The sequence below is a fragment of the Danio rerio genome, chromosome 7 (assembly GCF_052040795.2).
Source record: "Danio rerio strain M-AB ecotype USA chromosome 7, GRCz13ab, whole genome shotgun sequence".
In the NCBI taxonomy this organism is placed as follows: Eukaryota; Metazoa; Chordata; class Actinopteri; order Cypriniformes; family Danionidae; genus Danio; species Danio rerio.
Genome location: NC_141027.1, coordinates 48,757,128 through 48,767,283, shown reverse-complemented (window position 1 = coordinate 48,767,283; position 10,156 = coordinate 48,757,128). Strand labels below are relative to the sequence as shown.

At 33.9% G+C, this 10,156-nt stretch overlaps 2 long non-coding RNA genes across 3 annotated transcripts; both read right to left on the bottom strand.

Annotated features, from left to right (window-relative positions):
* Positions 1–1,972: 1,972 nt before the first annotated feature.
* LOC147843176 (uncharacterized) lies at positions 1,973–9,299 on the bottom strand. The gene is made up of 2 exons (XR_015496158.1): positions 8,414–9,299; positions 1,973–3,937 (listed from the first exon to the last, which is right to left on the bottom strand). It is a non-coding gene; the product is annotated as an uncharacterized LOC147843176 (long non-coding RNA).
* LOC147843177 (uncharacterized) lies at positions 5,564–8,136 on the bottom strand. 2 transcript variants are annotated; one of them, XR_015496157.1, is made up of 6 exons: positions 8,092–8,136; positions 7,458–7,530; positions 6,467–6,600; positions 6,158–6,339; positions 5,975–6,070; positions 5,564–5,803 (listed from the first exon to the last, which is right to left on the bottom strand). It is a non-coding gene; the product is annotated as an uncharacterized LOC147843177 (long non-coding RNA). The 2 variants fall into 2 exon arrangements; XR_015496156.1 differs by lacking the exon at positions 7,458–7,530.
* Positions 9,300–10,156: the final 857 nt, after the last annotated feature.

The following is a 10,156-nucleotide window of genomic DNA, read 5'->3' as shown; positions in this document are numbered from 1 at the left end:
GTTACTTTCCAACAAAACCTAAAAGCAACAAAATATCAACTGATGTTACAGCTTGACATTGTGTGGACGTTACTACTATGATGTCTATCAGACGTTGAATTTTGGTTGCCATACCTGACGAATAAATGTCAGTATTTGACGTCAATATGACGTTGGTTTAAGATGTTGGCTCCACGTTGGATTCTGGTCACTTTCCAACACAACCTATAATCAACCAAATATCAATGTCATTTCACGTCGTCATTGTCCAGATGCTGGCAACCTAAATCTAACCTAATATTAACATCTTATGACTTACATCTTGGCTAATGTCTTAGTAGTGTATCTGCTGGGTACTCATAGTAAGCAATTGTGTAGCTGTCATTTCAGTGGTTGCTTACTCAGCTCAACTACAGGGGAAAAAAGAAAGCAAAAAAAAAAAAAGAAAAAGTAAGCAGTAACAATGTTTTTTTTTCTTCTTCTTAACAGGATAGAAAGAAAATGAAACATTATAATTAACATTTTTAGAACTAACAAATTTGATTGTGGCTTACACAACTGTAATCTTGAGCATTTAGACAACTCATACGAACCCTACCCTTCCTTGAAATTTGGGGAAACTAAAGTGCAGAACTAATATATTTCTCTGCCAGACTCCACTGGATGACTTTTCTCCTGCTTGAATCAGGTTGGGCACCTAAGGTCATGTGTGTTGACAAAATAAAGCCCAGTCAAACGATAAGTGGATGTTCAGGTGTTACCTGAGAGCAGATTGTTCTAAAAGTGCTGAGGGCAGAGTGGAGAAAGGTGTGTAATAAGTGCAGACTTTTGAGTGCTTAAGGTGGCAGTGGTGCATTAGGCTGGAGCATATGTGTGTGTGTGTGTGTGTGCTGGGCTGGGGCTCTGCAGTGCAGTGCACATGTAATGCCATCCTTATAGTCTCCAGCAGTGGTGGCTGATGGTGGCTTTTTTTTTTTTTTTACGAGGCAGCTGTCAGTTATCATACTTATTACAGGAAAAAGGAGGCAGAGAACCAATTAACATTCATTCATTTTCTTTTTGGCTTAGTCCCTTTATTAATCTCGAGTCACCACAGTGGAATGAACCACCAACTTATCTAGCATATGTAAGATGTCTTCCTCCATCATCTCTCATTTTATCTTTTCTAAATTATTATGTGGCTTGCAGGTGCTCCCACAGATCTTGGCCCTGTCCCACTCACTACACTATAGGTTTGGTTCTATTTCTTGTCAATTGTATTTAAATAACTTTTTAAGCTTTTCATTGTTTAAATAGTAATAATAAATGCAATTATGCAAGACTGTTTTGACATTGACTATGATCACATGTGAACCAATAATTAATTGTATTAAGGTGCTTACATGAAATAAGCAAACCACTTTACTGCCATATACAGTACAGTCCTTAACATTTGTTTTTTTCTCTGACTATTCACTAAGAATTGTGATTTCTTTTACAGGCATTATTCACATACCCTACAACGCAAATCATGAACACATACTGCACATCACTGGCACTGTTTCAATACTTATTTGCTTCATTCGTTTAATTTCATGTGCATGTGGATGCAGGAGTCTGAGAATGCAAGCTTTTGCTAATTTATTTCACATTTTGCTGTGCTTAACCCTCTATGGCATGATTTTCACCCTAATATTTCACCCTAATTTGTGGGTGCTTGGGGGTCCCTTAAAATAAATCCAACATCAAATGTGCCCCACCCCACCCACAGGAGATTTTGGTTTGTTGCCTCAGGGAAACAACGTGCAGTTAAGGCACTAAAACACCAAGGTTTTCTATATATTATAATATGTGAAATGAGGAACAAACAAGCCATAAATACATTAAAAATGTTTTAATTTCATTTAAACAATATTAACAAGTAGCAGCACGGTGGCGCAGTTGGTAGTACAATCGCCTCACAGCAAAAAGGTCGGTGGATGGTCGCTCAGCCCCAACTGGCTCAGTTGGCATTTCTGTGTGGAGTTTGCATGTTCTTCCCGTGTACGCGTTGGTTTCCTCTGGGTGCTCCGGTTTCCCCCACAGTCCAAAGACATGCAGTACAGGTGAAATCAATAAGCTTAATTGTCTATAGTGTACAGTATGTGAGTGTGTGCAAAAGTGTGTGGGTGTTTTCCAGTGTTGGGTTGAGGCTGGAAGGGCTTCCGCTGCGTAAAAAATATGCTGGATAATTTGGCAACCCCAGATTAATAAAGGGACTAAGCCAAAAAGAAAATGAATAAATGAATATCAACAAATAATATTTACTTAATAACTAGCCGTAAATGGTGCATTGTGGGGTACTGATTGAATGTATTATTTACCCATGTTTATTATTTCCTATGGAACCTCATTAAGCATTTGTTGGTGCCACATTTTTGTCACTTGGCTTTAGGTCAGTGGTGCCCAAGCTTGGTCCTGCTGGGCCAGTGTCCTGCAGGCTATAGCTTTAACTCAAATTACACACCTAAACCAGCTCAAGCTAGCACACTAGAAACGTGTTGGCAGGTTGGTAGCTGGATTTTGCAATACATAGGCCCTCCAAGACAGAGTTTGTGCACTTTCCTTTAGATGAACCTTTGCATCATGGTACTCTGTATTCAACGCAATCTCACGGCAATTCGAAACTTTTTGATTTAGTGGTAATTTGTACAATTTAGTATGATTTACTCATCTCCCAATGACCGTTGGGGCAAGGGGTGGGGTTAGGTGTCACACCTCCTTTTTTAAAATCTTACATTTTCGTACGACTGAACTCAGTCTCCTTGTCACTCAGTTTCCCTGTGAGATCAGGCTGCTGTATTTCCCTTCCTGTGCATCCATGACCATCAGCTGGGCTGAATCCAGATGCACATCAAACTCCCTGCAGGCTTCAATTTCTACCCTGCTTCAACACACTTACCTGTAGGTTTCAAACAAGCCTGAATAACTACATTAGTTTAATCAGGTTTGTTTTATCGGGGTTAAACATGAACTAGATTAATTTGCATCTTTAAATGGAAACATATAGCTAATGTCACTCATCAAGCTCGCTGTCAGAAGGAATGAGCCTAACTGCTCAATCTTGTCTTTACCTCCATTAAATGTTTCAATATTTCTGTGAATAATAGTTTAAAGTATAACAAAAATAAATGTTATGGTAATAGCTATAGATTTCTGGACATTTCCATTCTTGGGATGTTATTGTTTTAACAAAAGTGGTCTAACTGTACAATGTTGTCCTGAGGAAACAAATAAAAAACTACCATTTTAGTAGACATAATAACAAAAGTGTCCAGCATGCTTCTTCACATATCCATGCACATCGCATATATTTTTAATATAAGGATATTTAAATTTAAACATGTTAAAAAGTTACATTTTAGTTACATCTTAGTTAAATCTTAATTACAAAAAGTGACATTCTGCTGGCAGTGTGCTCAAGCAGGCTATGGTCCCCTAAATAGCTCTTTTGCTCCCAATGGACAGGTCAAATCCACATCCACATCAAATTTCATTAGTCACCAACTTGTTATTCAACTTTTTTGTGATATTTTATAAAAAAAAAATAAAATAAAATAAAAAAAAAATCTGGTTTGTTGCCTAAGGGCAACACCATGCCATAGAGAAAGTTTTGGAGAAAATTGACATGTAAACCACTTAAAGCCACGTGACCAGAAGAGGACTGATATGACCTTTAAACACAAACTTGTAATATGCAGGGTAGTAATCATGCAATAAAATAGAGTAAACAAGATAATTATTTGTTAAAAACATCTTATATACTGAATTATGTTGTCAGAAATCCCATTCTTCCCTCACTGGACATGTGTGGAAATAGATTGCTATACAAAACACCAGCTAGTATGTCCACAGAGACAGAGCTGGAATATAGCACCTTTTACATGTATTCCCTCCAGAGAAGTTATATAAAAACACACATTCACACACGTTGCTTGCACTGTAATCCCGAATAAGTTGACAAAACTCAAAAAATTTGAGGTAATCAGTTACGTCAAATTTTTTAAGTTATGAAATTATCTATTTTAAGTAAACAGAAACATTAAGTTTTGAGTTTGTTGTACTCAACCAAGACACTTCACCTAACTTAAAATACCCAAGTTACTCAGCTTATACGTTTTAATTGCAATTAACTTAATTGTTTTAATTTTTCCAAACTTTAAATACTTAGTCACCCAGCTCATACATTTTAATACCAATTAACTTAATTGTTTTAATTTTTCCAAACTTTAAATACTTAGTCACCCAGCTCATACATTTTAATACCAATTAACTTAATTGTTTTAATTTTTCCAAACTTTAAATACTTAGTCACCCAGCTCATACATTTTAATACCAATTAACTTAATTGTTTTAATTTTTCCAAACTTTAAATACTTAGTCACCCAGCTCATACATTTTAATACCAATTAACTTAATTGTTTTAATTTTTCCAAACTTTAAATACTTAGTCACCCAGCTCATACATTTTAATACCAATTAACTTAATTGTTTTAATTTTTCCAAACTTTAAATACTTAGTCACCCAGCTCATACATTTTAATACCAATTAACTTAATTGTTTTAATTTTTCCAAACTCTAAATACTTAGTCACCCAGCTCATACATTTTAATACCAATTAACTTAATTGTTTTAATTTTTCCAAACTTTAAATACTTAGTCACCCAGCTCATACATTTTAATACCAATTAACTTAATTGTTTTAATTTTTCCAAACTTTAAATACTTAGTCACCCAGCTCATACATTTTAATACCAATTAACTTAATTGTTTTAATTTTTCCAAACTTTAAATACTTAGTCACCCAGCTCATACATTTTAATACCAATTAACTTAATTGCTTTAATTTCTTTCAACTTTAAATACTTAAATCACCCAGCTCATACATTTTGATAGCATTTTTTAAAATTAACTTCTCCATCGTCAGTTTCACAAATAAAATAAGGCATTCGTTAAAAAAATAATAAGTGCACATTCTGTGAAGTGACTCGTTTAGTGTAAACTACACAGAAACTGTATATATATATATATATATATATATATATATATATATATATATATATCGTTGAAGTCAGAATTATTCGCCCCCATTTATTTTTTCCCCCAATTTCTGTTTGACGGAGAGCATATATATATATATATATATATATATATATATATATATATATATATATATATTCAGTCTTGGTTGAACTATGATTCTGTCATTTACTTATTCCAAACCTGTTTGAGTTTCTTTCTTCTGTTGAACACTTAAAAGGTTATTTTTGACCAAAAAAAAAAAAAAGTACCTGTAACCACCGATTTCCACAGTATTTGTTTTCCTATTAGAAAGTCAGTGCTTACAGGTTGTCAGCTTTACTTAACTTTTGTGTTCAACAGAAGCAAGAAATTCAAGCAGGTTTGGGACAAGTGAAGAGTTAGTAAATGACAGAATTTTACATTTGGACAAACTATCCCTATATATAATAAAATGCACCCTTACGAATTAAAGGTAAATAAATGTTTTGAAGTTACTACCCCAGAGACAGTCTTTATTAAGTAAAAAAAAAAACAATCAACTCATTCTTTAAGGTTTCCATGCTACGAGACTTTTTATTTTCCATCATCCATGCCAAGCAAAACTTTTTGCACAAGTTCAAAGTCCTTTACTATATATTATGTGAAGAACATACATTAATCCATACAAGACAAGAAAGGTCTGGAAGTGTGCTGTGGGTGGTGTCCAATTCATTCTTCAGGACAACAGAGACCCTCAGTGAATGCAGGGCCAATAAAGCATCTTCAGTCAGCAGGATTATCAATCTAAAAATATAATTCAAGGATATTAATGTAAGGACAGTATCAAAATGACTGAGCCAATATTATATGATTCATCAACTATCCGTGATTACAAATATGTTAAGTAAAAGTTTTCAAAACTTTCATCTTTTTATTAAACATGCCTAATTGTGAAAAGAATGAATGAAGTCTTACCAGGGTGCTCCTAAAGAATCTTAAGTCACGCTCACGCAGCAAGACCAAAAGACCTCTGATAAGAGTAGTCCGTCATGAACTGACATCATGCAGTTCCTGGAAATCAAGTATAATAAATGATGAATAAATGATTTTAAATCAATTAAAAAAAAAAAAAAATTCAAATTATATTTTAATGTATACTTTAACACGTGACCCCAAACATTCCTGCTCATCATAAGCCTTTAAAAGATTAGCCAGGGTATCTGCTGTCTTGCCAGTTTTGGATGCTGTTTGCCTTGAAATTGTCATCAAATGAAATAGGTGGTGGTCCAGTTGTGCAAAGAATTTGTGGGGAAAATTCTCATTTGTAACATGTTGGTACTCTGCAAACAGCAAAAAGAAACAAGAGAGAATTTCATAAAACAAACCCACACCACAAAATATACAATTCTAGAAAAAAATTTATTATTATTATTATTATTATGTTTCATTTACTTATCTATTTTTTACCTCAGATAAAAAATCAGGTGTTGATCAGATGTTGAAAGCAGGATCTTCATGTTGTAAACTGAACTCAAGGTCTAGCTGAAGTTTCACTTTCCTTGTAGTTCCTATCTGTAGTCAGCAACACCCGACCTTCAATTCTGTAAGTACACAAAGTCACAGTGTCATTTAGCTGAGAGTGGAAGTAGTACAATTGCATGATTTTCTAACGTTAACCTCCAAAACGGTTAGCAATAGAGCTGATTATCATGTTAGTTGCTTTGATTTGATGAACACAAATTTAATTTAAACAGTATTGAAATTTCTAAAACTGAATAGGACGACAAAGAAATTTAAGGCCTGATTTTAAAAGCTAGAAATAACAAAACTTACCTTATTGTCTAATGATGTAAAAATATATAGACTAAAATATTTATATTTTTAAGATATAAATATATTTTAAGCTACAAAATTTGCACATCAGAAAACTATGTCTTGTTTACCACGTCTTGAATATTTTGTTTTGTTATTATTTTAATAACATAATTTTGTATTAATGTGTTATAGATATGCATACTTTGTTTTTTAAGCTGTTTATATTCTCTCCAGAGTAAACATTTTAAAAAATAGATTGAAAAAAAAAAAACTTTTATTATACCTTTAAAATACATTTGACCTAAATGACATTTAAACTCATTTAACTGATCGCATTAATCAGGTAATCATTGATATGCAGAGATGTCGTCTTAAGCGCGAGGAAATATTAAGTGTTGATCAGTGCTGGTGATTGAGGTAAAGTTAGTTTTATATTAGTACAACATTGTTCAGTCAAAAAAAATAGTGCATTTAGTGTAATGTTGTTTTCATGTCATACTTGCATGTGATTTCAGAACGAATAGACAAAGTACCATGGTAAACAATTTATGGAGCGAGTCACAAGTTGTTACTAAATGAATGTATGAATATAAAACCAACTTTATCTCAATGTGGTAGTGTAAAATGAAGCTCTGCTCTGTACCTGCTCAGGTGAGGAGCGCAGCTTAAATGTTCTCCGTCAGGCTATCCTCATACATGGATCAGCAAGCAACAAGCTGCGTGTGACAGAGTTAAGTTTTGAGACTACGTTTTTGCGCGTCATCAGAAAATACCGTTAAGTGTTTAGGCGGAGATCATTTGAGTTATGATTAACGTTATGTTTCTTGCGCCTTTCGTTTCCGAAGTGCCTACAGATTGCAAAGATAATACCACATTCACACACTGGATGGATTTCAGCGCAGCGCCATGACATGCGGTTGTGAGAGCGCGCGTCTCCATGACAACTTCAGCACAGGCTGAGAAAAGGCATACTCGCGCCAAGATTTAAATTTTTTTGAAAAATGTAATCTGCCGATTTTAAATATTTTTGTCTTTATCACACTCTGTTAAAATTCAGAGTTAACACGTTACAACTAACGCTAACGTTGCACTGATTCTAACTTTTTAAACAGCAATGTTAACGTTAGTTAGCAACAAGTGAGGCTAAACATGTTTTCTGTAATGTACGACATGTAAACGCACCCTGATTAACTCTACATTACATTGAACTGTTACTGTGATTATATTAATTAAAACATACATTTAATATTTCTTGGATTTGTAAATATTTTACTTACTGTAGTGTGAAGCGAGGCCGATCCGCCATCTTGAAAAAAACGAATGAAGCATGAGCACGTACGTGAACCTGGATGACGTCAGACGCAAAATCACTGGGCTGACAGATTTTGAGTTAATGAAACTTTAAAGAGACATTTTGTATAAATTAAACCCAGCAGAATTGTTCACCTTACTTGAAAGATTAAATTTTTTCAAACTCAAAAATAAGAAAAAGTTCTAAATACTCATCTAGGTTAATTAAGATAAACGAATTTTAATGATTTAAGTTAATAGAACTCAATTCAATTAATTAGTTACAGCATTAGGGTTTACAGTGTGCACTTTAGCAAAGCCAGTGCTTATGCTGCCTTAAAAAAAATGCATGAAAATTCATGCTGGTGTAAGCTAGTCTTTGTAGCAGGGTAAGTAGGGAATAAAAAGCTTGTTAGCTGTAGTTATGTTTTAAAACCCTGATGTTGGAAATGTGCAACTATCCTCTGCAGACTGCCATCATCAAAAACAAAGTTCTCTGTCATTTGTGCTGACCTGCCTTCCAGTGTTCATGCATCTGCAGCTCTCCTAAATTACAACAAGCATAATAGCAGCCGTCATATCATCCAGGTAGCATTGTGTGCAAAAGTATCTTCCACAATGGTTTTATGCCCCATTGAGAGTTGATGTAGATGCAGTGCCAAAAACAGCCATGCCACTTGTCAATGTTAATAGTGAGAAATACTTTGGACTTTCTCATCATATCCATCTGTAAGCTTATTTTTCAGCAGATGTGCTGGTAGTGCAGTGTAATCTACTGAGTGTAGCAAATACAGTTGAAGTCAGAATTATTAGCCCCCCTGAATTATTTGCCCCCACCCCCCGTTTATTTTTTCCACAACAGAAAGAAGACTTTTTTAACATTATAGTTTTAATAACTCATAACAGTTTTAATAACTCATGTCTAATAACTGATTAATTTCATCTTTGTTATGATGACAGTAAATAATGTTTGACTAGATATTTTTCAAGACACTTGTGACATTTAAAGGCTTAAGGTTAATTAGGTTAACTAGGCAGGTTTGGGTAATTAGGGCTGCAACTAACTATTATTTTAATAATCAAATAATCTGTCAATTTTCTTTTGATTAATCGATGAATAAAAAAAGAAGAAAAGCATTAATTTCCAACTCTTTATTCAAAAACAGAACTAAAATCTTTAGAAAGTGCACACACACTACTACTACTACTACTACTACTACTACTACTACTAATAATAATAATAATAATAATAATAATAATAATAATAATAATAGTAATAATAATTTTAAAAATAACTTTTTTTGTCCTGTTTTCAATCCAAATATCTAAAAATAATTCTTTAATCAAGATACATACAGTACTAGACCAGAATTGCTCAATACTGATCCTGGAGATCTACCTTCCTGCATGTGACACACCGCAGTGCTGTATGTATCCCTTTTATTATGCTATTCCGTTTTGATACTAAATGTATAAGTGAATGTTTTTTTTGTTGAAAGATCTATAGATGATCTTGATCGTGATCTATAGGATGAGATGGGTATCGCCATGTTTACTTGCGGCCAGGTGCATGCCTCATTTATAAAAGCAAAACACGCAGGATTCAGCAAGTAAATTCATCAGGTACTCCCAAAATCATGCAAGCAAGTGGCTGGCCAGCTAGGAGAAGAATAGATTGAACTTTATTGTTACTTTCACTACGTGTATCTGATATGAATATTACACATCAGCAAATTATTTTTGAATGAATTGTTAGACTTTCATACACTTTCTTGTCTGTTTTACAAACTCTAAATTTTAGAGTTTTACATGTCTAAAACATAAAATAAGCATTGGGTGATAAAAAAAACTGCATAATTGTGATAATATGACATGTCTTTCTCTTGCTCAGCACCAGCCAACGCTCCAAAGCTCAGTTTGTACTTTTCACTTCATGCTTGTCGATCTGGACAACAAATAACACCAGCAACAAGGACATTAAATGCCTCACTTCAAAACGGAACAAAAGCAAGATTCTGTAGTGATTTACCCTGCTCCCTTCCTTCTCATCAA